The sequence below is a fragment of the Felis catus genome, chromosome F1 (assembly GCF_018350175.1).
Source record: "Felis catus isolate Fca126 chromosome F1, F.catus_Fca126_mat1.0, whole genome shotgun sequence".
Taxonomy (NCBI): Eukaryota; Metazoa; Chordata; class Mammalia; order Carnivora; family Felidae; genus Felis; species Felis catus.
In genome coordinates, this window is record NC_058384.1 from 4332397 (window position 1) to 4351037 (window position 18641).

The window sequence follows — 18641 nt, forward strand, 5'->3', positions numbered from 1 at the left end:
ACAAAAAAAAAAGTCAGTAGAACAGATCAATGAAACTAAGAGTTGGTTTTTTGAAAAAATAAACAAAATTGATAAACCTCTAGCCAGGCTTCTCAAAAAGAAAAGAAAGAGGACCCAAATAGATAAAATCATGAATGAAAATGGACTTATTACAACCAATCCTTCAGAAATACAAGCATTTATCATGGAATACTAAGAAAAATTATACGCCAACGAACTGGACAACCTGGAAGAAATGGACAAATTCCTAAATACCCACACACTACCAAAACTCAAACGGAAAGAAATAGAAAATTTGAACAGACCCATAACTAGTGAAGAAATTGAATCAGTTATCAAAAATCTCCAACAAATAAAGAGTCCTGGACCAGACTGCTTCTCTGGGAAATTTTACCAGACATGTAAAGCAGAGTTAATACCTATCCTTCTCAAGCTGTTCTAAAACATAGAAATGGAAGGAAAACTTCCAGAGTCATTCTATGAAGCCAGCATTACTTTGATTCCCAAAGCAAGCAGAGACCCAACAAAAAAAGAGCACTATAGGCCAATATCCTTGATGAACAATGATGCAAAAATCCTCAACAAGATACTAGCAAATCAAATTCAAGAGCATATAGAAAGAATTATTCATCATGACCAAGTGGGATTTATTCCTGGGCTGCAGGGCTGGTTCAATATTTGCAAATCAATCAATGTGATACATCATATTCATAAAATAAAGGATAATAACCATATGATCCTGTCAATAGATGAAGAAAAAGCATTTGACAAAGTACAGCATCCTTTCTTAATAAAAACCCTCAAGAAAGTCGGAATAGAAGAAACATAGTTAAACATCATAAAAGCTATATATGAAAATCCCACAGTTAATATCATCCTCAATGGGGAAAAACTGAGAGCTTTCCCCCTGAGATCAGGAATACGACAGGGATGTCCACTCTCACCGCTGTTGTTTAACATAGTGTCGGAAGTCCTAGCATCAGCAATCAGACAACAAAGTGAAATCAAAGGCATCAAAATTGGCAAAGATGAATTCAAACTTTCACTTTTCGCAGACACATGTTACTCTACATGGAAAACCCAACAGAATCCACCAAAAGACTGCTAGAACTGACAGATGAATTCAGCAAAGTTTCAGGGTACAAAATCAATGTACAGAAATCTGTTGCATTTTTATGCACTAATCATGAAGCAACAGAAAGAGAAATAAAGAAACTGATCCCATATACAATTGCACCAAGAACCATAAAATACCTAGGAATAAACTTAACCGAAGATGTAAAAGATGCGTATGCTGAAAACTATAGAAAACTTATGAAGGAGATTGAAGACACAAAGAAATGGAAAAACATTCCATGCTCATGGACTGGAAGAATAAACATTGTTAAAATGTCAATACCACCCAAAGCAATCTACACATTCAATGCAATTCCAATCAAAATTGCACAGGCATTCTTCTCAAACTTGAACAAACAATTCTAAAATTTGTATGGAACCAGAAAAGACCCCGAATAGCCAAAGCAATATTGAAGAAGAAAACCAAAGCAGGAGGCATCACAATCCCAGACTTAAGCCTCTATTACAAAGTTGTAATCATCAAGACAGTATGGTATTGGTACAAAAACAGACACATAAACCAATGGAATAGAGAACCCAGAAATGTATGACCAACTAATCTTTGACAAAGCAGGAAAGAGTATCCAATGGAAAAAAGACAGTCTCTTTAGCAAATGGTGCTGGGAGAACTAGATAGCAACATGCAGAAGACTGAAACTAGACCACTTTCTTACACCATACACAAAGATAAACTCAAAATGGATGAAAGACCTGAATGTGAGACAGGAACCATCAAAATCCTAGAGGAGAAAATAGGCAACAACCTCTTTGACCTCAGCCACAGTAATTTCTTACTCTACACATCTCCAAAGGCAAGGGGATTAAAAGCAAAAATGAACTATTGGGACCTCGTCAAGATTAAAAGCTTCTGCACTGCAAAGGAAACAAACCAAACTAAAAGGTAACCGACGGAATGGGAAAAAGATATTTGCAGATGACGTATCAGATAAAGGGCTAGTATCCAAAATCTATAAAGAACTCACCAAACTCCACACCCAAAAAACAAATAATCCAGTGAAGAAATGGGTAGAAGACATGAATAGACATTCTTCCAAAGAAGACATCCTGATGGCCAAGAGACACATTAAACGATGCTCAATGTCACTCATCATCAGGGAAATACAAAACAAAGCCATGCTGAGATTCCACCTCATACCTGTTAGAGTGGCTAAAATGAACAAATCAGGAAACTACAGATGCTGGCAAGGATGTGGAGAAACGGGAACCCTCTTGTACTGTTGGTGGGAATGCAAACTGGTGCAGCCGCTCTGGAAAAGTGTGGAGGTTCCTCAAAAAATTAAACATAGATCTACCCTATGACCCAGCAACAGCACTGCTAGGAATTTACCCAAGGGGTACAGGAGTGCTGATGCATAGGGGCACTTGTACCCCAATGTTTAAGGCAGCACTTTCAACAATAGCCAAATTATGGAAAGAGCCTAAATGTCCATCAACCGATGAGTGGATAACGAAGTTGTGGTTTACGTATACAATGGAATACTACTTGGCAATGAGAAAGAATGAAATCACGCCATTTGCGCCAATGTGGATGGAACTGGAGGGTGTCATGGTAAGCAAAGGAAGTCAGTCAGAGAAAGACAGATACCATATGTTTTCACTGATATGTAAATCTTGAGAAACTTAACAGTAGACCATGGGGGAAGGGAAGGGTAAAAAAAAAAAAGTTACAAACAGAGAGGGAGGGAGGCAAACCATAAGAGACTCTTAAATACAGAGAACAAACTGAGGGTTGATGGGGGGGGTGGGGGGAGAGGGGAAAGTGGGTGATGGGAACTGAGGAGGGCACTTGTTGGGATGAGCACTGGGTGTTGTATGGAAGCCAATTTGACAATAAATCATATTAAAAAAAATAGAAGTCAGAAACAATGGAATGGTGTTTTCAGTTGATGAAACAAGGTAACTGTTACCCTAGAATATTATATCCTGCAAAGGGATCCATCAATTATGAATTTGGAATGAAGACATTTAAAAACAAAAACCAAGAGGGCTGAAAAAAATGCTAAAGGAGATGATGCATCATGCAGAAGGAAAGTAATCACAAATGGAAGGTGTCAGAGTTGCAAGAAGAAATGGAAATGAAAGAAAACAGTGAATACTTGGACAAGTACATGTGAAGTTTATTTTTACAAAACAGCAATAATAACATCACTAGGGTTAAAAATAAGACATAAGCTCTAGAGTATGATAACAGTACATAAAGAAGTAAATAAATTTGAGATGTTCTAATGTCTTTTTATCATCCAAATTGAGGGAAATATTTTGATTAACTTGAGACTTTGATAGGCTCATTATGCATGTTTTAATTTCTAGGATAAGTACCAAAAGAGAGTCAGAGTGTATAACTTACAAACTCTTAAAGAAAAAAGGAATGATTTTATTTTTATTTTTAATGTTTCATTTATTTTTTGAGAGCATGAGCAGGGGAGGGGCAGAGAGAAGAAGACAGAGGATCTGAAGCGGGCTCTGTGCTGACAGCAGTGAGCCCGATGCAGGGCTTGAACTCGTGAATCATTAGATCATGACCTGAGCAGAAGCTGGACGCTCAACCAACTGAGCCACCCAGGTACCCCAAAAGGGAATGATTTTAAGAATACTCAGAGATCTCCTCTCATTAAAAAAAATAGGGTGGGGGGGGGAAGGGGTGAGAAGGGGAGGGAGCAAAACTTAAAAAAAATAAGAGGTAGGGAACTTTTAAGCACAAAATAAGGTATCAGATTTAAATCAAAATATATTACTCATCACACTAAATGTATTTTATTAAGAAAAGTGAATATAAACAGAGCAGGTATTTCCAGTAAAACAATATCAGACTGGAGTTTAAAAGCCCACCTATGTGCTGTTAATAAGATACATCTAAAACGTAAGGATACAGGGGCGCCTGGGTGGCGCAGTCGGTTAAGCGTCCGACTTCAGCCAGGTCACGATCTCACGGTCCGTGAGTTCGAGCCCCACGTCAGGCTCTGGGCTGATGGCTCAGAGCCTGGAGGCTGTTTCCGATTCTGTGTCTCCCTCTCTCTCTGCCCCTCCCCCGTTCATGCTCTGTCTCTCTCTGTCCCAAAAATAAATAAACGTTGAAAAAAAAATTAAAAAAAAAAACAACAAAAAAAAAATGTAAGGATACAGAATGTTTAAAGTAAAAGTATAATATGCAAATACTAACCAAAAGCAATCTGGTGTGGCTACTAATAATATAATAACAACATAACATATACATTTTAAGACAATAATCATTACTAGAAATAGAGATATTAATCACGGTAAATAGTTCAGTCTACCAGGAAGATACAATTCTAAAATTTGTGGGCATGTAGTAGTATAGTATTAGTATATAAAAAGCAGAAATGAACAGAATTATTAAAACAAACAGAAATAGCAAAAAATCAGGGGCGCCTGGGTGGCTCAGTCAGTTAAGCACCCAACTCTTGATTTTGGCTCAGGTCATGATCTCATGGTTCATAAGATCAAGCCCCATATTGGGGTCTGCACTGACAGCACAGAGCCTGCTTGGGGTTCTCTCTCTCCCTCCTTCTCTGCCCTTGCGCTGCTCATTCTCTCTTTCTTTCTCTCTCAAAATAAATAATTTTTTTTAAAAAAGAAATATCAACAATCATAATGGGATATCAACTCATGAATCAGAGAAGAAAGAAACAGGAGCATATTCTAACTGATAACAAAAAAATTGTAGGAATACCAACTTATATATAGATAGTTGTAAATACATATGCTAAAAACGTTCTATGGTCCTTGTATTGTACAAATACAAGATTAGGCTAAAAATAAATAAGCTAAGACCCTATCTCAAGAGACTAGAAAAAGCTCAGCAAATATGCCCCCCCAAAAAAATACAAGAAAGTAAATGATAAACATCAGAGCAGAACTCGAAATATAAAGCAAGCTCAAAGTAGACTGCATCAACAACAAAAACCACAAAACCAAAGGGAGTTTTCTGAAGACCAATAAAACCTCTGGTAAAATTAATGGAGAAAAAAAGAGGGTATGTATGTCCAGAATCAGGAATGGAAGGGAACATCACTCCAGATGCCTTAGCATTAAAGATGATAAGAGCATATTAACAACTTCATGCCAAATTTTTGAAAAGACAGGTAAAATGAACAAGTTCCTTAATAACTATATAATTTATCATCAAAGATGACTCAAGAAAATTTTTTAAAAATCTGAAACATCATAAAACCATTAATGAAAATGATGAAGGATTTATACGCTTTAATGCTCTTTCCACAAACAAAAGGACAGGCTCATTTGGTTTCATTAGTATAGTCTACCAAAGCAGTTAAGGAAGAAAATAATTCAATTCTTTACAGTTTTTTTCCCAGGGAACAGAATAGTAAGAAATATTTCCCAACTAATTTATTCATTTTACCTTAATGCCAAAATCTAACAGAATGGAAAAGTGCAAACCAATTTCACTCAATAATACAGGTGTAAGAATTCTAAAGAAATAATAGCAAACAGAAGTTAGCAATGCATAGTATGTTGCTAAGCCAATGTTAGCAACATATAAAACTATAATATATCCAGGAATTCACTACATTAGAAAGATATTACCATGTGAACATCTCAGATGTGCAGAAGCATTTGATAAAATTCAACACCTTTTCATGATAAAAAAAAAAAAAAAACCATGGCAAACTAAGAGCTGGAGGAAGCTGTTTTTTTAAAGTTTTTAAATTTGTTTAAGTAATCTCTACATCCAGCGTGGGGCTCAAACCCATGACCCTGAGATCAAGAGTTGCACACTCTTCCAACTGAGCCAGCCAGTTGCCCCAGATGGAAAGTTTTTAAAGGGTGAAGGATACCTATAAATACCTACATGTAACAAGCATCATAGTTAATGGTGGATGTTTACAGTGTGCCTTTTTGGATAGAAAATAAGTCCCGAAGATGTAATAATACACAGTATAATGAATGCAGAAATTATCATCATCAAACTTGCTAAGAGACTAGATCTTAATAATTCCTATCACAGAAAAGAAGTGATAATTATGTGATGTGATAAAGGAGCTAAATGCTACAATGGCAATGTTACAATATATAAATACATAATATATACAATATATAAATATATCAAATCAACACGCTGATACCTTAAACTCACACAATGTTATATGTCAAATATATTTCAGTTAAAAATAGTTTTCTTTTGGTATCAAGACTTTTCGCAGCATTGTATGGGAGGTCCTAATCAGTGTAGTAAGGCAAGGAAAAGAAATAAAAGATTTAAGAACCGAAGGGGAAGAAACAATGATTTTTTCTTTCATTGAGAAAAAAACCGAAGTACCCTTCATTATCTCCAGACCCATAACTAGAATCAGCTCTCAAAACACCATCTGGGGATGGCCTCAGGAAGAGATAGATAGCTTATATATCCTGAGGAATAAGTGTAGGAATTGAGTCTAAAGATATTAGGGCAAGGAAAACAAAACACAATCCTGGATTAGGCCACAGTTATCAATATGGGTGTACAAAGCAGAGATCATGGATTTAATGTTTTAACCTGAGAGCTGAGAGTGACTCTAACAATTTGCCTGCTCAGTTGACTGAAACCTAGATTCAACTGCCTCATTCAATGAGGTTGGGACGTCATAACCTCCCTGGTATAATGCAGAAATAATCCAAAGAGTTAAGGAGATAAAAATATTGGAATGATTTATCATGTGCTACCACATTCCCATGACCACTCAATCTCCATAATACCCTTGAGAGAACACCCCCTTTATTAATCACTGAAAAATGCAGTTGTGACAGAAGTATCAACATCCTTAGAAAAACTCTGTGGTGGCTGTGCTCTTCAGACCCAGGGAGAATGATGAGAGGTGCTAGTGTTGAAAGACCTTCACCATTTTGCTTCTGGGCTGTGCCATTCTCCTGCCAAAACCTAGCCTTTGCTGATCTTGATTATTCTGACATCCCTTGGAGCATCACAGTGGTCCATGATGAGGATGTCACACCAAATTAAGTTGGTGAACAGTAAATGCAAAGTACTGTCAGTGACTTAGTAAGTCCATACGTGCCAGAAACAGGAGATAAGCCCTCCCCCAAATTTAGGACCTCACAACAAAAGCGAAGTTTCTTAGTTATAACAGTGTAGAGAATTTTGGGGATTCTCTTCACCTGGGTATTTGAAGTCTTTACGGAAAACAGAGATACTGCACAGACCCTCTGCCATTTACCAAGAGGAAGATCGCAGTGAAGATCTCTCGAGTTTAGGAGCAAAGATGCTTCCTCTTCAGATAATTTTTCTTTTGATAATTGGCACCTGGCTTGCCCAACATGCACTGGGCATTATCTAATTCATCAAGACCTCAGATGTGGTACATGAAAATTCAATCCATCACCAAACAGAAGTGGTCCATAATAGGCATCAGGAACAAGTCATGAAGGCACAAGGAAGTTCCATGAGCAGGTGGCTCAGGTTTTCATGACACAGACTCTTGATGCGCTACTGCCTCCATTAAGTCACACTTTTGGCCTCACAGGGATTCTTTATGATCAGTGGGCAGAGGAAGGAAAAAACGCGCCTGGTGTATAGACCGTTCTTCATGATGGGTTGGCCTTAGCCAGAGGTTGACTGGTGCAGTATGACAGCATTAAGAGTGTTCCCGAAAGACAATGAAAGTAAATCCTCCCAGTGGGCAGAACTTCAAGAACGGCATCCAGTTTTCCATCTTATCTGGCTGAAAACACAGCTTGGGGTCCAGAGCTGTAGTCATTAATGCATGGAAGTGGCTAGTGGCTAGGCCGTTGTAATCAGGTGCTTCGTAAGAAATATTAAATAAGAAGATTGGTAACAAAGAGTTACAGGGAAGAGACGTGGATATACCTCTTAAATCTGGGAACACGAAGGTATCTCTCTTACGCTCGACAGCCCTATAAAACACATCTACCACAAAGGTCGTTCTCGGTACGCGGGTGGACAAAATGACCTATTCGGCATCTCAGCGTCTCTTCCCAGCCCCCCTGGCGTGCGATCAATAAACTTATGTATAGAGTGACTGTGCAGCCAGGAGTGGAGACCATTTATGGACTGAATAAGACAGAATGCCTCTTATTAAGGGTGACCTGGCTGCTGCCACTGCGGGATGTCCAGAGACCCCAAAAACCACCATTTCCTAGACAGACCGGCCAGTCATCTGGAGACAGACTGAAGTTGGTTATACTGGATACATTTCACCATGAAAGGGAAACTGATCTGCCCTTCCTGGCTACGTACGCATGTATACATTGCAGTGTGCGTGTACACATACATATACAAATATGTTCTATAACTTATGTTTATGTGTATTTACGTATTTGTATGATTAGTTTTCCTTCCAGAACCACTCAGCGTGTATTTGCAGAATGCCTTACTTACTTGCTTAGTATCCTCCACAACATTGCTTCTAACTTCTTAGAGTTAATCCTAACTCATTTTACAGCAAACGAAACGTGGTAATGTGCCCATGTGCTCAAATCCAAGGAACACAACAGTCTTAGGTACCCCATCATCCAGAAGTAACTGAGCAGACAGAACAGCAGTGCAATCCAACGGGCTTTCAGTTAAATCAACGACTCAGGCACAAGCCCAGGAGCTTGGCCCTGTGCTATGACTGTTTTCTGTACTTTGAATCAGTGACCAGTATATACATCTCTTACAGAAGAACTTGTGAAAAAGCGCACTTCAAACACGTAAATAGCCACAAAATTACAAGACTAGTGACCAGAAGGTTTAACAAACTCATTTATACATATTAATGAAGAAAGGCAAGTAACTCAAATGGCAGAAAACCCACACAAAAAGAGGCAAGAAGGAAATCTAAATGGCCAGTGAAAGCACATCATCTTGTGCTGAACTATATTACTAATTAGACATGTAAATTTAATGGTTTTTAAAATCTATTTATTTTGAGAGAGAACGAGAGGGGAGGAGGGGGAGGGGGAGGGGGAGAGGGAGGGAGGGAGGGAGGGAGAGGGAGAGAGAGAGAATCCCAAGCAGGCTCCACACCCAGCACAGAGCCCAATGTGGGGCTTGATCTCACGAACCGGGAGATCATGACCTGCGCTGAGATCAAGAGTCGGACACTGAACCGACTGAGCTACCCAGGAGCCCCTAGACATGGAAATTTAAACCACAACACACTTGTCAGACTGGATAGGTTTTTAGAAATCTGACAGTACAGGGATGCCTGGGTGGCTCAGTCAGTTGAGTGTCCAAGTCTTGATTTCGGCTCAGGTCAAGATCTCACAATTCGTGGGTTCAAGCCGGCATCAGGCTCTGTGCTGGCAGCTCAGAGCCTGGAGCCTGCTTCCGATTCTGTGTCTTCCTCTCACTCTGTCCCTCCCTTGCTCATGCTCTGTCTCTCTCTCTCAAATATAAATAAACATTAAAAAAAATCCGATAGTACAAGTGTTGGCAGGATGTGAAGGGACTAAAACACCCACACAAGGGAGTAAAATTTATACAACCACTTTGATAACTTTACCTAATGAAGGTCAACTTTTTCCAGCTTTTTAATTTCAAACTTTTTGTATTTTTATCATTTAGATAGGTCTCTTTTAGCATGCATGATTTATTGTTCTTAAAATACCTAGGCTTACAAACTTTGTTTTTTTAATTGAAGCAATTTATTTAATATTATGATTACTCATTTATTTGGGTTTAAATTTACTTTTTGTTATTGCTTACTAGTTATATCAACTGATCTATAATCCTTTCATGTCTTCTTTTAGTCTTTTTACATTTTTTATTCGATCAGCTGGAGATGACACTCTCGTACTGTTTTTAGTGGTGACTGCAAAATTTCAACATGCATCTTTGACATCAAAATCTAACATTTCATGTACTTTCACGCTCCTCCTAGACAATGCAAAACTCTTAGTATTTTTTATAATTTATTTTGAGAGAGAGAGAGAGAACGAGCATGCACATGAGTGGGGGGTGGGGCAAGGAGGGAGAGAGGGAGGGGAAGAGACAGAGACAGAGACAGAGACAGAGAGAGAGAGAGAGAAAGAAAATCCCAAGCAGGCTCCTCCCTGTTAGCATGGAGCCCCAAAGCAGGGTTCAAACTCAAACCCTGAGATCACGACCTTAGCCGAAGTCAGACACTTAACCAAGAATCAGCCACCCAGGCACCCCTCTTAGCATTTCTTAACTTCATTCTGTCTCTCCTGATTTGCATGCTAGCTTTGCTGTGTATTTGTATCGTATCATATACAGTTTAAATCCCATGAGATTGTTTTACAGAATCGATGTTCATTTAGATTTGCCGACACATTTACCTTTTTGTTGCTTGTTTCTCTCTGCATTTCTTAACTTCTGTCTGAGGTCACTTTCCTTCTGCCTAAAGAATGCCACTTGGTCTTTTCTTAATGATCTGTTGCTGAATTCTCTCAGGTGTCATTTGTCTGAAAATGGCTTCAGTTCCCCCTTCAAATTTGAAGTATATTTTCACTGGAATTCTAGATGGGCAGATGCGGTCTTTCAGCACTTTGAGGATTTCTTTCTATCTCCTTCGACTGCTACAGTTTCTGTGGAGAAGTCACATATCGTTCTATTACTGCTCCTATGACGATAATTGGCTTTTTACTTCTCCATGTAGCTCGTTTTCTTCTCCTCCTTCCGCAGGTTTACTCTGATGTGTCCAATTTGGGATTTCCTTCCATTTATCCTGATTGGACTTTTTAGCTCTCCTTGAACCAGTGGTGGCTTGAGGTCATTCACTGTTATGGAAAATTCTTAGCAAGTATCTATTTGAATATTGCTTCTGACCCATTCATTGCTTCTTCAGAGACTCCAATTCCATATGTGTTAGACCTTTCTCTGTGCCCCCTTGTCTCCCACCCTCTCTTCTATTGTCCTTTTTTTTTTGACTCTCACTTCATACTGGGTATTTTCTTCTGAATTTTCATCCAGTTTATTAGTTCTGTTTTCAGCCGAGTCTAATTTGCCGTTAGACCTAACCACTTAGTTCCAAATTTCAACTATTTTGTTTTTTACTCATAAAGGTTTATTTTTTTAATAGTTCTAAATTTCATGTACTTTGTTTTTTACTTACAAAGGTTTGTTTTTCTAATAGCCAGGTTCTACAACAAATTCTCAATTTTGTCTTTCTTCTTATTGAACATATTAAGCTTATCTATTTGAAAGTCTGTATCATGCCATTATCTGGGCCTCTGTGTAACTGTTTGAAGTATCTGTAGTTTCTTTTGGTTTTCCTTTGTGTTGTTTTTATCTTTGTATGCCTGATTGTCTTCTTTTTACTTAAGTATATAATACTGCATATCCTCCTTGTATATAAAGTTATAGAAGTAATATGTGGGAAAATGTTACTTTGGCTAGGCAAACTAGCAATCTTGGATTACCTTAGTGCAATTTCAAGAACTGAGATGATGTGAAGCTGTTTCAGTCTACCCCAATTCAGCCTCCCTCCTAGGGTATAACCCTTTGTTGTCTAAAACCTAAGTAGAAGGGATTATCAGGCCCTTGTTACTGAGCCCTGGACTCTAATTTTTGCCCCATAGTCCCAAGAAGCTGTCAAAAGTGCCATTCATCTTTTTGGTTTCTCACATCCTTTTTTGAGGTAGGCATAATGGAGACCGACAATGCCCAAATATAACATGCCTTCAATAATGTAATAAAGAATATTAATCTTATGTCAGGAAGATTTTGCTTCTAAAAGTACTCTCGCGTTTATTAAGAGCATCATGATCATACTGTGTCCGGTCCCTCCAGGTGACCAGATAAATCACAGGAATTTTTTTTATAGTAGAATCATCAAAGAGTGCCTTGTGTGCAGTGGCCCGTACGTCCTATTACCGTCAGTTTATATGGACTCTGATCTCTGCTACAGAACATAAAGGAATGTTGGAGCATGTGCCTTGTAACTGGGGGTGAGAGATGGGGGAAGACATATGTGAGGGTATAGAAGGGTATATGCAATGTATAGAAGGGCCCCTGTTCAGGCCACCTCACTCTGCCCGCCCAAATTCAGAATCAAGAGAGTCACCAGGAAAGAAGGAACAAAAAATACACGCTGTAAAAGTGGATTTGTCTGAAAATTCCAGAAGAGCCGGTGTGCTAGACAAAGGTGTGGTGCTGGCCGCCCCTGCAGGCAGAGCCATGGGGCTGACAGTGAGCTGTGCCCACCTGCAGGGACAGAGGCAGACACCTCCCTTTTCTCTGTCTCCATGGCTCTGCCTACATATCCCAGGGTGTCCGGGGCTTGACCTGTCTTACCTACAGCAGTTACAAGAGAGCGCCCCAATGCGTAGATTTTTCTAGCACATTCCCAGATTGCACACATTTTGGGTCATGTCCAAAAAAGAAATTGTGATAAAACATACAGTTAAGCATTTTAACCATTTTTTAAATTTACAGAAAAATATTTTTTACATTTATTTATTTTTGAGAGAGAGAGAGAGAGAGAGAGCGAGCACAAGTGGGGGAGGGGCAGAGAAAGGAGGAGACACAGAATCCGAAGCAGGCTCCAGGCTCTGAGCTGTCAGCACAGAGCCTGATGCGGGGCTTGAACTCACAAACCATGAGATCCTGACCTGAGCTGAAGTCGGACGCTCAACCGACTGAGCCACCCAGGCGCCCCATAGCCTTTTAACCATTTTTAAATGTGCAGTTTCATGGCACTGCATACATTCAACGTTGCTGTGCAACCCATCTCCAGGACTCTTGCATCTTATTGATAAATTTGAAACTCTCTGCCCATTAAACATCAACCCTCCATTCCTGTCTCCTTTCAGGCCCCGGAAACCACCATTTTACTCTGTGTCCGTGAATCTGATTACTCTAGGTACTTCATATGAGCAGAATCATCCAGGATTTGTTCTTTTGTGCGTGGCTTATTTATTTTTATTTTTTTTAAATGCTTATTTATTTATTTTGAGAGAGAGACAGGGTGTGCAAGCAGGGGAGGGGCAGAGAGGCAGGGAGAGACAGAATCCCAAGCAGGCTCCACGCTCGGCACAGAGCCCAATACAGGGCTTGATCCCATGACCTGCTCCGAAATCAAGAGTCAGAAGCTTAACCGACTGAGCCACCCAGCACCCCTGTGTGTGGCGTATTTAACTTGTAATGTCCTTAGGTTTCCTCCATGCTGTAGCAAGTGTCAGCATTTCATTCCTTTTTAAGGCTGAATAATATTCCAGTGTGTGTACCACATATGCTGCATTTTGTTTATCCATTCACCCATCACTGGAGATTTGGGCTGTTGCCATGTTTTGGCTCTTGTGAATAACGTTGTTATGAACACTGGCGTTCAAATATCCGGTCAAGTTTCTGCCTCCAATTCTTTTGCGCACACACACCCAGGAGTAGAATTACTGGATCATACGGTAATCCTACATTTAAGGTTTTGAGGAGCTGCCATACTGTTTTCCATGGCAGGTGCCACATCCTTGACGAACTTGCTATTTTCTGCTTGATTTTGTTTTGCTTGTTAATAGTAACTGTCCCAATGGGTGAGAAGTGGTATCTCATTGTGGTTCGATTTGCATTTCCCTAGTGATTAGCCCAACTGCCTTCTGTTTGGCCAGACTTAACATCTAAACTGCCTTTTCTATCTGGAATTAGATTAAAACTCCTTTGCTAGACCCCACATAAGGATTTTTGGTTAAAAAGAGGAGAAATGTGTGCAAGTACCATCAAAAGTACCATCCAAATCATCAAAATCAACCAGAGGGGTTACTGGATCGACCAGTCTGTGTGCTAAGCCTTGGGATATTTGCTGAGGCAGGTCCACTCTGAGGCCTCGGAGGCCCAGTTCAGGAGTGTGGGTAGAGCATCCTCCTTCCTCTTAACCCCCCGCTATCTCTAAAGCACAGCGAAATTTACTTGGGATGTAATGGCTAGTGCCTTTTTACGACTGGGGACAATTTAACATTAATTTCTAAGAGATGCCATCTCTCCGTTCAATGTGTTTCATGGGTCACATGATCTCCGATTACTAAGGTGACACTTAGGACAATTTTATGGCAAATTGAATCCCAAATTACAGCCCTGGAAGGGGTCCGCATTAATAATGGTCTGTAAGAGCACAGCAGGGGCCTGAGCCGGGTCACGCCACAATCGAATGCAGTTACTAACGCGACACTATGGTAAGACGGAGAAGAATGTATTATCAAGACACGTACACTGATCTCCTTTCATAAAAGGAGTGGCCAAATTACTGTAGACACCCTTGGATTATGGAATAGTGAAGACAGAATTATTTTTGCATGAGTTGGGATTTCCCTGTAGCTAAGTGAAGAAGCATGGCCCACTCTGAGTGAATTGGAATTCCTTTTTCTTTCTTTTATTCTTTAAAAAAAAAAAAGGATCAAACACTCTGATTGTTTTCTTTCTCCTGTGGGCATTTTACTTCTTAGAAATGAGAAACCAGTGCTTCTAGCATAACAGAGAGGGAGGAAGTCTGACTGGGTAATTATTAAGCAAAACCCATAAAAGTAATAAGCATCACCCACAGAATACTTTAATTTCTGAGCGATTTCAGGATCCTCATGCACCTGTGCAGAGCAACGTGTTAAGGTTTGGAAGATGCTCGGAAGGCAGGTAGGTTTCCTCTCTTTTAAGAATCTACTCCAGAAACCAGATATCAAGGCTGATGTTCATGCAGACGCACATCCACTTACGATCGTGAGTGTGAAGGAAAAACAAGAATTAGAAAGAAAATTGTGCCCTAGTAAGCAACACCACCCTGGGATCCAAGGTAGCTTTTTCATACCCTGAATACCGGACTATTTCTGAATTCTTATGAGGTTTCAGGGAACACTGACTTGGTACATCTCAAGTACACATGAAACTGTACTCCGGGACTTCACTCTGGGTTTCTACGTCCTGTGTGTAGCGTACGCATTTCTAGCTAATACGAAAGATTAAGTATTTTCTAGCCCTCTGCTTTCTCAGTTTTCTTAAAGACTTCAGAGTCCTTGTCATGTGACTAATGAACTCATTCACACACTGTAAATATATTGGGTATCTATCTTATGCAAGGTGTTGTGCTAGATCCTGGGGGAACCAGACACTGTTGTATCCTCTCAGGACTTACTGTCCAGCAGTGAGGACACAGCGAGCATACAAAACAGTAAGATGTGATAAAGGGGGCTTTTTCTGTTACCGAGTACCCATCTCCTGGGTGCTGAAGACAAGACAGACCTTCGAGAGACTCTCCAGTGGCATTTCCCAGAAAATAGCGCATATGTAACTCTCGAAAGAGAGGATGTGGGAAAGTGAAGAAATTAACTGTTAGAGACTGAATTCTGTCTCCCTGCAAGTTAATGTGTGAACTCCTAGAAACCCTAATAGCTCAGAATGTAACTGTATGTGGACAGAGGGCATTTACAGGGGCAATTAAGTTGAATGAGGTTAGTAGGGTGGGCCCTAATCCAATCTGACTGGTGTCCTTAGAAGAAGAGGAAGTTTGGACATACAGTTTGGCCACCTGCAGGCCAAGGAAAGAGGCCCCCAAGGAAACCAGCCCAACAGGACCCTGATTAGACCTCCAGTCCCCAGCACTGAGAGAAAATCCATTTCTGTGGTTTCTGCCACCCAGGCTGTGGTGTTCTGTTACCGCAGGCCGAGCAAACCTGCATTCTTTCTTAAGTATTATTTCTACTGAGATGAAAAAAAAACCCAAAAAACTGAAAAATCCCAGAAAAGTTGCAAGTACGAGCCAGAAAAACTTTTTTTTTTTAATCCTGAACCATTTGACAGTAAGTTGTTGACATGCTCCTTTCTGCTTATTCTTCCTGACCTTGCCAAGCATTTTCTTCCCCATGCTGTTGGATCATCTATCATTCCTCCGAAAACTTATCGAAATAACTGCCACTTATCTATCTGTCTCCCCACCAGACTCTACATCTCTGGAGAACGCGACCTAGGTTTCGTCTCTCTTTGTACCCGCAGCCTCGGACATCGTGTTTGGCTCATGGTAGGTCAGCGCTGGACAAATCTGTCCTAAGAACTGAGGGCCAGGTGCCTTGCTGGCTGGGTGGAGAATGATCCTTCCCTCGGGGAGCTCTCAGGCGAGAGGGGAGAGACATGATAAAAGAGGAGGAAGGGTGTGAGTTTGAGGTGGCAAGGGAGCTCACAGGAGGGTGCCTTTCACAATCGGAGAGCCTTCCATTAAACTGGGCTTGACATGCCCTTGGACTTTGGCAAGGGTGCCTTGCCAGGGCAAGCACTGAAGAAATGTTTGCACGGGTTTGGACCACGTCTGCCCCGTTCACTGCTGTCTCCCCAACCTCTAGCAGAGCTGACACATTGTGGTAAGCAGTAAATATCTGCACGGTGAACGCACGCGTGAACTAACAGCCAAGGCCTTCCTGTGTTTTTCAAACGCCTTTCCCCTCACTTTCTGACTCGTCCTTGTCCAAAGGTGTGAGCTAATCCTTACCTCAGTGGAGGTGGTGCTGAAGATCAAAGGCAGTAATAAATATGAAAGCACTTAGTATAGTATGCAGCGCTCTATAAACAGGAGTTTGTACTCACCGCATCTTCCCTTGGAGGGGATACGTCGGCTGAAGTCGTGCTGAGCTGACCTGCTTGGGGTTCAGATGCCCTCAGGACCTACTTATGCTCCTGTCAATGCAAAACAGACCCAAGAATTCTCGATTTACCATTCTTTAGATGTTTCGTAGGTTTTAATAAGGACCTTAGAGATTCCTTCCTTTGCAACCAGGAAGGAATAATTCAGGTGCGCTAATTAGGGTCCATGCACTCACCGCTCTTGGGGACGGTCCTAATGAGGGATTTTCTTTTTTTCTTGCTGCGTGCTCCCCAAGGGAGCTCTTATTAGAGGAAGAGGAGACCCGCAGTCACAGCGGGAGGTAGGCCGTGTCAGGCAGGGCCCTCCAGAGAAACAGAAGCAATAGGATGTGCGCACATATGGAAAGAGGATGCGGGTCCCCGACACATCAACTGGGTCACGCGGGATATGGAGGGGGCTGACCAGGCTTAAATAACGAGCCGTGTGTGTGTGTGTGTGTGTGTGTGTGTGTGTGTGTGTGTGTGTGTGTGTTTGGGGGTGCAGCCTGAGCCGGCTCAGGAAGCTGCAGCTCCTGGAGCAAGTCCCTTGTCTGGTTTGTGCCTGAGTGACTTAGGACTTGCCTGGGTGGTGGGACAGGGAGGGGCTTCCCAACCCCCGGGGACCCCGAGCTGGAAGGTTCTCCGTCAGTTGTCCTGGTAGAGGAACACAGCCGCGGGCAGACGGGAGAGGGCGGCTTGCCCAGGTGTTGCTACCCGAAGTCACGTGCTGCTGGCGGGTTGGGAGAAGGGGGCCTTGGTGAAGAAAAAGCCTCCATCCCCGGCTCCCCAGACACTTGTGCGCAGAGGAAGGGGTGCCGCGTGAGGGGGGCGCCCCTGGGGGAGGGCGGACCCCGGCTGTGAGGGGCCCCCCGGGAGCACTGGGCCAACACCTCTCGGCCCGTTAGCCCGGATCTGCGCCGCCTAGTGCCCGGGGTGGACGCCGGGACGCCCGGCGCCGCCCGCCGGCGGCCGGGTGGGGACAGGGCCGTGCGGCCGCCCCCACGAGGGATGCGCGCTCCCGGGGGTCCCTGCGGGTCCCCACGGGCCTGTGCGCGCACCCGGCGTGGGCTAGAGCTAGGTCTCTACTGCTCAGAGGAACCGTATCAGGCAGAGGCTATTACCTGCTCAGCTCTGGTGCGAGAGGGAGGGGGACGTGGTGGCCGCGGGGTGGGAGGGACGGCGACCCCCCAGCTGCTCCGCCTTACGCCCGGGACAGCGTGTGCCCTGTGGTCCGGGGCCCCTGCCCCGCGGCAGCTGCAGAGCGAGGCCTGCGGCGTTATGTGGACGGACGGACGTCCTCTCGGCTCAGTCAGCGCGGCGGTGGTGTGCGCGTGCGTGCGCGTGTCTGTGCGTGTGCGCGTGCGCCCGGGGGCATGCGTGCGCTTGCGTGTGTGCGCGTGCGTGTGTGCGTGCATGCGTGTGTGTGTGTGTGTGTGTGTGTGCGTGCACGCTAACGTTCGCGTCACGAGTAGGTAGGTGGTGGCTTCGGAGTGACCGTCTGGAGCCTGCGGCGGGGCCTGCTCAGTTAGCCTGTGAAGGACGCTGACCGGGAATCACCCTCCGGGCGTCCCTTCCATAAGCGCGTTCAATCTCATTACCGAAATCGAACCAGGAGGCTCGTGAATTAACGTCTTAGAAACTATATATTTTTTTGGTAAACTAGGAGGCACTGAAGATCCATGGCGGCCCCGAAAACTACGCGCTCCACCCTCCTCGCTTGGGTGAGGGTGTGGGACCCAGCATGTCCCCTCCCGAGCGAGGCTCTGGGTCTAGCACTGCACGCAATCACATGTGCCCTCCGCCGGATGAAGGACTGGCCACCCTGGCCACCAGGACTGGCCTGCGTGAGCCTTTCCTGCTAGGGTGTCCTCAGGGTGCCCGAGGACAGGGTCAGCGGTGCCACTGTGGGCTCCTTGACTCACAACCACAGACGTGTGGCAGCGACCCACCTGCGGTGTCTTCGTTAACCATA

General features: G+C 42.8%; 1 long non-coding RNA gene across 1 annotated transcript in view; it reads right to left on the reverse strand.

The window, feature by feature from the left end:
* The window catches only part of LOC123382880, a 52538-nt gene extending 34441 nt beyond the window's left edge, over positions 1–18097 (reverse strand). Inside the window, exons 1-2 of the long non-coding RNA XR_006591999.1 lie at positions 17791–18097; positions 16634–16723 (exon numbers count right to left, since the gene is read on the reverse strand). This is a non-coding gene — a long non-coding RNA (uncharacterized LOC123382880). The remainder of the gene's footprint in view (positions 1–16633; positions 16724–17790) is intronic.
* Positions 18098–18641: the final 544 nt, after the last annotated feature.